This window comes from Eumetopias jubatus, unplaced genomic scaffold, assembly GCF_037043125.1.
Source record: "Eumetopias jubatus isolate StellerSeaLion01/CBP00866 unplaced genomic scaffold, mEumJub1_p1.0 scaffold_11, whole genome shotgun sequence".
In the NCBI taxonomy this organism is placed as follows: domain Eukaryota; kingdom Metazoa; phylum Chordata; class Mammalia; order Carnivora; family Otariidae; genus Eumetopias; species Eumetopias jubatus.
The window spans coordinates 63,611,696-63,620,893 of NW_028274817.1; positions in this window are offsets into that span (position 1 = coordinate 63,611,696).

The window sequence follows — 9,198 nt, forward strand, 5'->3', positions numbered from 1 at the left end:
ATAAAAATTGGCTTGTTAGGATGATCATTTTTCCTCTAATTTGTATAAGCTTTCCCCTAATCCACCTTTATATGAACCCAACCTGTCCCTTCTTTCACAAATTTAAATGGCTGAAAAAAACCTCATTCCTGAAAACTAGTTTAAGAAATTACAGTGTTGTTCACCTATTTGGGTGTGGGGTGAGAGAGGCAACATTCTAGCCCCCTTTAAGCAATATTAATTACTTTTGGGTGCCACTAAATAATAAAGATTACTGGGCAAAGAAATTTGTAGTGTTGCAATATTACATTCATTCAAAAGAAACAATTGAACTAGCTTTATTGGTATTTTAACCAGACCAGAACAAGCTAATCTGCTTCAAGCCCTCTCACATATTTCTGTTGAAATTGAACTATTGGGATCCTGTTTTTACACTCCTTACAATTTGTGATGAGCTCTCAAGACATGTATACCTGTTTTTCAAATTTATAGTATTGGCTTACATTTTTTTTCTTTTATCTTTAAAAAACTTCAAAGTCATTTTTAAAAATAAGGTATAGTTTCTAATGGAATGCTGAAACAATCACATATGTATATGAAGCAATTAATTTGTGCTTTAGGAATTATTTTAGAGTTAAGCTTATTTAATTATTACCCAGCTAATAAGTCTTATTAAAATGCAATAGCTTTGGGGGCACCTGTGTAGCTCAGTTGGTTAAGGGCCCAACTCTTGATTTTGGCTCAGATCACCTTCTCAGGGTATTGAGATTGAGCCCCACTTCAGGCTCCATGCTCAACCAGGAGTCTGGTTGAGGTTCTCTCCCTCTGCCCTTCTCCCTGCTCATATTCTCTGACTCGCTCTCAAATAAATAAATAAATAAATAAATAAATAAATAAATAAATAAATCTTTGAAAAATGCAGAAGTTTTTAATTTGCTTTCTCTTTGTTCCTTGCAAAACTGACTGAAAAGAATTTGTTTCTGCACAAATGAACTTAATTTGTTAATTAATTTTACAACCACTTATTGAACACCTACAATATACCAAAAAATTTGGTAGGGGGATGAATACGTAGCTAAAATTCATGAGGTCTTTAAGGAAATTCAGAGTCTAGCTCTACAATGATAATTTAAAATACATACATTGTTGGTCGGGAAGATGGCGGAGTAGGGGGATTCTAAGCTCACTTTGTCCCACTGATACAACTAGATAACATTCACATCAATATAAATAACCCAGAAAATGACCTGAAAACTGGCAGAACAAGCACAACCAAAGTTAAGGAAAAGGCCATATCAAAGAAGGTAGGAAAGTCAAAAGTTGTTCACAGTGGGGTGGGAGCAAGTAACTCAAAGAAGAGTGAAAAACTATCATTCCAGGGAAACTACAAAGAGGATAAATCTCAATAGTACTTGATTTTTTTTGGCCATTCAATTTTTTATTTTATTTTAATTTAATTTAATTTAATTTTATTTTATTTATTTATTTATTTATTTATTTATTTATTTATTTATTTGAGGGGGCAGAGAGGGAGCATAAGTAGAGGGAGGGGCCAAGTGAGAAACAGACTCCCCACCGAGCAGGGAGCCCAATGTGAGGATTGACCCCAGGCTCCTGGGATCATGACCTGAGCCAAAGGCAGACACCCAAACAACTGAGTCACCCAGGCACCCCTCATCTTTTTTATTTTTATCTTTTTAAAGTTTTTATTTGAATTCCAGTTAGTTAACATACACTGTTATATTAGTTTCAGGTGTACAATATAGTAATTTAACACTTCCATACATCACTCTGTGATCATTGTAAGTGTACCCCTTAATCCCCATTACCTATTTACCCATCCCCCACCCACCTCCCTCCATCAACCCTCTGTTTGTTCTCTATCCTTGAGTCTCTTATAGTTTGTTTCTTTCTCTCTTTTTCCCTTCCCATGTGTTCATCTGTTTTGTTTCTTAAATTCCACATATGAATGAAATCATATGGTATTTGTCTTTCTCTGATTAACTTATTTTGTTTAGCATAATATACTCTAGCTCCATCCACATCATTGCAAATGTTAAGATCTCTATCTTTTTGATGACCGAGTAATATTCCAATATATATAATTATTATTATAATATATTATATATAATTACTATATAATATCCAATAATATTATATATATGTAATATATATTCTTTATCCATTCATCAGTGGATGAACATTTGGGCTCTCTCCATAGTTTGGCTATTGTTGATAATGCTGCCATAAATATTGGGATGTATGTACCCCTTCAAATCTGTATTTTTGTATCCTTTGGGTAAATATCTAGTAGTGCAATTGCTGGATCATAGGGTATACCCGTTCTATTTTTCACTTTTTGAGGAACCTCCAAACTGTTCTCCAGAGTGGCTGCAACAGTTTGCATTCCCACCAACATTGCAAGAGGGTTCCCCTTTCTCCACATCCTTGCCAACATCTGTTGTTTCTTGTGTTGTTAATTTTAGCCATTTTGACAGGTATGAGGTGGCATCACATCATGGTTTTCATTTGTATTACCCTGATGATGTGTGATGTTGAGCATCTTTTCATATGAACGTTGGCCATGTATATGTCTTCTATGGAAAAATATCTATTCATGTCTTCTGCCCATTTTTTAATGAAATTATTCCCTTTTGGGGTGTTAAGTTGTATAAGTTCCTTGTATATTTGGGATAGTAACCCTTTATCAGATATGGCATTTGGAAATATCTTCTCCCAGTCTGTTGGCTGACTTTTAGTTTTGTTGATTGTTTCCTTCACCCTGCAGAAGCTTTTAATCTTAAAGTCCCAATAATTTATTTTTGCTTTTTTTCCCTTGCCTTGGGAGACATATCTAAGAAAAAAGTTGCTCTGACTGATGTCAAAGAGATTACTGCCTGTGTTCTTTAGGATTTTGATGGTTTCATTTAGGTCTTTCATCCATTTTGAATTTATTTTTGTCCATGGTGTAAGAAACTGGTCAAGTTTCATTCTTTTGCATATTCCTGTCCAGTTTTTCCTACATTATTTGTTGAAGAGACTTTTTCCCATTGGATATTATTTGCTGCTTTGTTGAAGATTAAATGACCGTTTGGATCTGGGTCCATTTCTGGGTTTTCTATTCTGTTCCATTGATCTATGTGTCTATTTTAATGTCAGTACCATACTGTGAAAAATACTGTTGGTCTTTGAAAGGAATTGCACTAAATGTGTAGATTGCTCTGAGTAGTATAGACATTTCAATAATATTTGTTTTTCTAATCCATGAAGATGGAATTTCTCTCAATTTCTTTGTGTCATCTTCAATTTTCTTCATAAGTGTTTTATGGTTTTCAGAGTTTGGGTCTTTCAACTCTTTGGTTAGGTTTCTTCCTAGGTATCTTAATGTTTTTGGTGCAATTGTAAATGGGATTGTTTTCCTAATTTCTCTTTCTGCTGCTTCATTATTGGTGTATAGAAATGCAACTGATTTTTGTACGTTGATTTTGTATCCTGTGACTTTACCGAATTTGTTTATCAGTTCTAGCAGTTTTTTAGCAGTCTTTTGTGTTTTCTATATATGGTATAATGTCATCTGCAAATATTGGAAATTTTACTTCTTCCTTGCCAATTTGGATGTCTTTTATTTATTTTTGTTGTCTGATTGCTGTGGCTTGGACTTCCAGTACTATGTTGAATTAAAAATGATGAGAGTGGATATTCCTATCTTGTTCCTGACCATGGAGGAAAAGCTCTCAGTCTTTCCCCATTTAGGTTGAGGTTAGCTGTGGATTTTTCATAAATGGCCTTTATTAGGTTGAGGTGTTTCACTCTAACTCTACTTCCTTGAGAGATTTTATCATGAATGGTTGTTGTACTTTGTCAAATGCTATTCTGCATCTATGGAAATGATCATGTGGTTCTTATTTCTTTTATTAATGTGATGTATCACACTGACTTGCAAATATTGAACTGCTCTTGCAATCCAGGAATAAATCCCACTTGATCATACTGAATGATTTTTTAATGTATTTTTGGATTCAGTTTGTTAGTATTTTGTTGAGGATATTTGTATCTATGCTCATCAGAATTATTGGCCTGTAGTTCTCTTCTTTTGTGGTGTCTTTGTCTGGTTTTGGTATCATGGTAATGCTGGCCTCCTAGAATAAATTTGGAGGTTTTCCTTCCATTTCTTTCTTTTTTGGGGGGAGTACAGTTTGAGAAGAATAGTTGTTAACTCTTCTTTAATAGTTTGGTAGAATTCACCTGTGAAGCCATATGGCCCTGGGCTTTTGTTGCTTGGGATTTTTTTGATTACTGATTTAATTTCTTTGCAGGTTATTGGTCTGTTCAAGTTTTCTATTTCTTCCTATTTCAGTTTTGGTAATTTATATATTTCTAGGGATTTATCCATTTCTTCTAAGTTGTCCAGATGGTGTCATGTAGTTTTTCATAATATTCTCTTATAACTGTTTGTATTTCTGTGGTGTAGGTTATTATTTCTCCATCCCACATTTGTAATTGTTTGGGGTCTTATCACTTTTCTTTTTGATAAGCTTGGGTAGAAGATTATCAATTTTATTAATTTTTTTTAAAGAAAGAGCTCCTTGGTTAATTGGTCCGTTCTATTGTTTCTTTGTGTGTGTGTTGGGGTTTTTTGTTTGTTTGTTTTAGTTTTTATATTTATTTCTCCTCTAATCTTTATTATTTCCTTCCTTCTGCTGGCTTTAGGACTCATTTGTTGTTCTTTTTCTAGTTTTTTTAGGTGTAAGGTTATGCTGCTTATTTTAGATTTTTATTACTTCTTTTTATAAAAATATATATTTTTTATGTATTTGAGAGAAAGAGCAGGGAAAGGGGCAGAAGGAGAAGGAGAGGGAAAGGGAGACAATCTCAAGCAGACTCTGGTGAGGAGTATGATGCAGGGCTTGATCTCACAGCCCTGAGATGATGACCTGAGCTGAAATCAAGAGTGGAACACTTAATTGACTAAGCCACCCTGGTGCCCCAGATTGTTCCTGCTTCCTGAGGTAGGCCTGTATTGCTATATACTTCCCTCTTTGAACCATTTTTGGTGCATCCCAAAGGTTTTGGACCATTCTGTTTTCATTTTCATTTGTTTCCATGAAAATTTTAATTTCTTCTTTTATTTTCTAGTTTACCCATTCATTGTTTAATAGCATGTTATTTGAGCTCCATGTATTTGCGGTCTTTCCAGATTTTTTCTTGTCAACTTCTACTTTCATAGCGTTGTGGTCAGAAAAGGTGCATGTTATGACTTTAATTTTCTTGTATTTGTTGAGGCTTGTTTTGTGGCCTAATGTGCGATCTTTTCTAGAGAATGTTCCGTGTGGACTTGAAAACTTGAAATGAATGTGTATTCTGCCATTTTAGGATGAAATGTTCTGATTATATCTGTTAAGTCCATCTGTTCCAGTTTGTCATTCAAAGCTTTTTTTTCTTGGCTGATTTTCTGTTTAGATGATCTGTCCACTTATGTGAATGGGTGTTAAAGCCCCTACTAGTACTGTATTATTATCCATTAGTTCATTTAGGTTTGTTATTGTTTTATATATTTGGGTTCTCCCATGTTGGGTGCATAAATATTTATAATTGTTATATCTTCTTGTTGGATTGTCCCCTTTATTATTATATAGTGCCCTTATTTTTCACTTGTTAGTCTTTGTTTTAAATCTTATTTCCCCAATATAAGTATTTCTACTCTGGCTTTCTTTCTTCATCCATTTCCCTGAAAAATATTTCTCCTTCCCCTCAGTTTCAATATGCAGGTGTCTTTATGTCTAAAATGAGTCTATTGTAGGTAGCATATCCACGGGTCTTGTTCTTTTTATCCATTCTGACACCCTATGTGCCTTTAAAAAAAGATTTATTTATTTATTTTTGAGAGAGAGAGCACGAGTTGGGGGGCAGAGGGAGAGGGAGAGAGAATCTCAAGCAGACTCCATGCTGAGTACAGAACCCAATGTGGGGCTTGATCCCAGAATCCTGAGATCATGACCTCAGTCAAAACCAAGAGTCAGACGCTTAACTGACTGAACCACTCAGGTGCCCCACTAAAATGAGTCTATTGTAGGTAACGTATAGATGGGTCTTGTTCCTTTTATCCATTTTGACACCCTACGTGTGTCTTGATTGGAGATTTTTGTCCATTTTTACATTCAAAGTAATTATTGATAGATATGTATTTATTGCCATTTTATTACTCATTTTGTGGTTATTTCTGGAGATTTTCTCTGATCTTGTCTTTTGTGTTTTGTTGATTTTCTTTATTGACATATTTGTATTTCTTTTTCTTTATTCTTTTCAAGTTTATTAGCGGTTTTTGATATATGGTTACCATTAGGGTTGTATATAACCTCTTCTACATATAGCAGTCTATACTAAGTTGATGGTTGTTTAATTTTGAACCCATTCTTTTCTCCTCTTCTCCCCACGTTTTAGGTGTATGTTATTATATTTTATATCTGTTTTGTGTTTGTGTGTGTGTGAGTTCCTTAACTGATTTTTACAGAAATATTCATTTTTACTGCTTTTGTGTTTCCTGTCTTTATACTGTAACTTTTGGTCTCTCCACTCAAGGATTCCCCTCTAATATTTCTTGCAGGGATGAGTTAGTGATCATGAACTCCTTTGGTGTTTGTTTGCCTGGGAAATTATCTCTCCTTGTATTCTGAATAAGGGCCTTGTTGGATAGTGTATCTGTAGCTACAGTTTTCTCCCAGTCAGCACTTTGAATATATCATGCCACTCCCTTCTGTCTTGCCAAGTTTCTATTAAAAAGTTTCCTGACAGCTTTATGTTTTCTCTTGTAAGTTAAAGACATCTTTTGTTTTGTTGTTATTAAGATTTTTTTCTTTATCAGTGTAGGTTGAAAATTTAATTACAATATGTCTTGGTGTGGGCCTGCTTTTGTTGATTTTGTTGGGAGTTCTCTGTGCCTTCTGGATCTAGATGCCTGTTTCCCACCCCAGATTAAGGATGTTTTCAGCTGTTATTTCTTCAAATGAAATTTCTGCTCTCTTTTCTCTATCTTCTTCTGGGTTCCCTATAATATGAATATTAGTACATTTGATAGAGTCACTGAGGCCTAGGTGTTCTCATGTTGCATAACTCTTCTGTTTCTTTTGTTCAGTTTCATTGCTTTCCATTACTTTTCTCCTAGGTCATTAATTCATTACTCTGCTTCTCCAAGCCTACTGTTCATTGTATCAAGCTTGTTTTATTTACTGCATTCTTCATCATCTCTAATTGATTCTTTTTTAACTCTTTTATCTCTGTAGTAAGGGTCTCACTGATGTCTTCCATTCTTTTCTTAAGTCCAATGAGTATCCTGTGATCATTGCCTTAAGTTCTCTATCAAGCATGTTTCTTATATCTGTTTTGCTTAGATCTCTGGCTATGATGTTATCTTGTTCTTTCATTTGGGTAAATTCCTCTGTCTTCTCATTCTGTCTGTCTCTGCTTACTTCTTTGTCTTAGAAAAGCCAGTTATGTCTCCTGCTTCTCAATATAATGGCCCGATGAAGAAGAGGTCATGTAGTGCCCAGGGCTTGGCACTTCAGGGAGTGTCTCCAGAATGTGTGTTGCATGACCTCTGCTGTTGCGTTCTTGCTTCTCTGTCCTTCAGACCAATTATCTGCAGAGGCTCTCCTTTCCTGCTGTGGGCTTTGTTTGGTCCTTGACCTGAATGTGGCGAGTTTTAACTAGGTTTGCCTTGGTTTGTCTGTTTGTGAAATGAGACCTGACACCACCTCCACCAGAACTGAGGCCCTAAAAAACTCTCTGGTAGGGAGACATTGTGTGGGCAGGGGTTTGTGCTGGTATTCTATGGGAAGGGTCCTCCACAATGGGACTGAGGTAAGTGTGATTGAGAAAGGCAGTCCACTGGAACACAGGGGTATGGGGCTTAGGGTAAACAAATTAGGCAGTCAGTGTACCACTGTGATGCTTCCCAGAGATGACTCTGTGTTTATGCTGAGTGGCAGGGGAGGGAAATGTTGCCAGTCAGATCCTTTATTCTTGGAGCAGTCTCTCCACAAATGCTGCCTCTTAGAGGCATGATCTGAGAAGATCAAATAATCTCCCTACTGTGTGCCCAAGATGCTCTTCAGATCACTTTTTCTATGCTGTATTCCCCATGTTGTTTGCCTATCTTCTTTTCAAGAACAGCACAGTGCCCTCTAGGCTTTATCCCAGCCAAGCCCACTGACCTTTAAAATTCCAGGCTTTAAGCCCTGCTGGTTGCAAGAACTCATGAAATTCAGCCCCTCTCATTTTCTAAGCCAATGGCTATGGGGAAACTTTCTCCTTGTGCAGTCCCCTGTGTGCTCCTCTCTTTTCCCCTTCTCCAGGACCACGGCTTTCTCCCCTCCCTATTAGCCAGTGTCTTTTTCTCCCCTAAACCAGTTCTCTGCACTTCCTACCTTCTTTGATGTGGCCTCTTTTCTCCCTTTATTTGTGGAGTTTTTTCTGTCAGTCTCCAGGTCAATTTCTGGGGCATTTAAGATGATTTGATAGTTATCTAGTTGTATTCATGGGACTAGGTGAGCCTAGGGTCCTCCTACTCCACCACCATCTTCCTGTCTTCTATTTTGTATGTTTTGAGGAAACTCCATACTGTTTTTCTCAGTGGTTACATCAGTTTGCATTCCAACCTACCGTGCATGAGGGTTCTTTTTACCCCCACATTCTTGCCAATGATTGTTTCTTGTGTTTTTGATTTTAGCCATTCCGACAGGTGTGAGGTGATATTCCATGGTTTTCATTTGCACTCCCCTGATGATTAGAGATGTTGAGCATTTTTTCATGTGTCTACTGGCCATCTGTATATCTTCTTTGGAGAAAGTTTTTGCTTTTATATAAATCTATGTTCTAATGTTGGGTGCTTAACTATTTACAAATTTTAAATCTTGTTGGTGTGTTGACCACTCTATTACTATATAATGGCCTACTTTGTCTCTCTTTTCTTAAATTTTATTATGTTATGTTAGTTACCATACAATACATCATTAGTTTTTAATGTGGTGATCCATGATTCATTGTTTTCGTATAACACCCAGTGCTCCATGCAGTACATGCCCTCTTTAATACCCATCACTGGGCTAGCCCACCCCCCCCCCAAAAAAAACCCCTCAGATTGTTTCTCAGAGTCCATAGTCTTTCATGGTTCATCTGTACCTCCGATTTCCTCCCCTTCATTTTCCCCTTCCTTCTCCTAAT